The following is a 1,701-nucleotide window of genomic DNA, read 5'->3' as shown; positions in this document are numbered from 1 at the left end:
CTGAATATAAAAATTTGCAATTATCCTGTAATTTTGTTTCAGAGTAATTACTAAAAATCAGCTCCAGTAAGATGGACAATTTTAATATATCATTTTCTCAGAAAAGTTGATACATCAAAAGAGGGGGAGCTTGAAGCTTGCAACTTTCTGCCATAAGTTTCATAGTCTCTCTGATATTCATATTGCTCAAAGAGTAGATTAGATTTAACATGATTAACAACACTACAAAACTGATACCAGTCTGTCTTTCTCCAGTGAATAAGTTGAGATGGGCTGTGCATATGTGAAGATGGAGCTGCCGTAATAGATAACAACAATGATCTGGTGGCAGACACACCTAGAAAAGACTTTTTGCCTCCCCTCTGAAGAAATGATCTTTAAAATGGTAGAAATGCCTCTCTAATATTCATATTGCTCAAAGAGTAGATTAGATTTAACATGATTAACAACACTACAAAACTGATACCAGTCTTTCTCCAGTGAATAAGTTGAGATGGGCTGTGCATATGTGAAGATGGAGCTGCCGTAATAGATAACAACAATGATCTCGTGGCAGGCACACCTAGAAAAGACTTTTTGCCTCCCCTCTGAAGAAATGATCTTTAAAATGGTAGAAATGATATAAAGGTAAGAAAGGAGTGTACTCAGAAAAGGAGTCCAAACATTGAAAATTGCAATGGAGAGCAGCACCAATTCATTCACAGGAGTGTCTCCACAAGACAAGATCAGCAAAGGAGGTTGTCACAGAGGAAATAGTTAATCTGATTACTGCTACAGAAGGACAGGCAGAATGTCAGTACTGTGTTCCCCACGAACAGAAGAAACTGCCATTCCAGCATGAGACTGCTAACTGGCTATATAGAACCTTGTTCATAATAACAGAATACCTTAGGGGATTAAAGATTGCAATGTAAAGATCATATGCCATTATTGCCAATAGCAGGTACTCTGACTCAACAAAGAAAATAAATACAAAAATTTGTGTCATGTAACTCACACAGCAAATGATTTTTTTCTCTGATACAAGATGTACCGTCATCTGAAGGACATTGGTGGTGGTGTAGCAGGTGTCGAGAACAGCTAAATTTTCCAGAAAAATATACATGGATGTATGTAAGCATGGGTCAGTCATGGTCACCAGAATAATGAAGATATTTCCTCCCAATGTGCAGATATACGTTAAAAGAAAGATGGTGAAAAGTAAAAATTGCAACTCATGTAAATTAGAGAATCCCAAGATGTTAAAACTCACATAGCTGTCTGGTTTTTCCCTTCCATAATATGGCTTTGGTTTTCCTTTTGAAATTGGGACTGAGGAAGCATAGATTTCTGTGATCATGTACTGTTCCAGAAACAGTCCACAAAAAAAGAAAATAAAAATGTAGCAAATGAAAAGTTAGTTATTTATCAACAAAAACATCAGGTGTGTCTGCAAACTGGCATAATCCCTCTTCAAATGAACTCTCTGCCCTAGCGTACAGTATGAGTATAAACACATTCAATCTTTCACATATAGGTCAAATCTCATAAAATGAAACTACAGGCAGTAAATAATGGTCAATAAAGAGGGAAGAAAAAGGCATAGTGGTACCAGAAACTGATATCATATTGGGGGGCAGCTACATAAAATATAGAGAAAATTTATACTTAATCATAACATACACTTTAAGGCTCTGGGCCTTGGAAAGTCATGTGATTTAA

The 1,701-nt window shown here is 36.3% G+C and overlaps 1 pseudogene; it reads right to left on the bottom strand.

The window, feature by feature from the left end:
* Positions 1–399: 399 nt before the first annotated feature.
* Positions 400–1,278, bottom strand: LOC103608226 (annotated as a pseudogene).
* Between the last annotated feature and the right edge of the window lie 423 nt (positions 1,279–1,701).

Source organism: Galeopterus variegatus, unplaced genomic scaffold, assembly GCF_000696425.1.
Source record: "Galeopterus variegatus unplaced genomic scaffold, G_variegatus-3.0.2 Scaffold8171, whole genome shotgun sequence".
NCBI classification, from domain to species: Eukaryota; Metazoa; Chordata; class Mammalia; order Dermoptera; family Cynocephalidae; genus Galeopterus; species Galeopterus variegatus.
The sequence above is the reverse complement of the archived record's forward strand: the minus strand, read 5'-3'. Positions and strand labels throughout refer to the sequence as shown.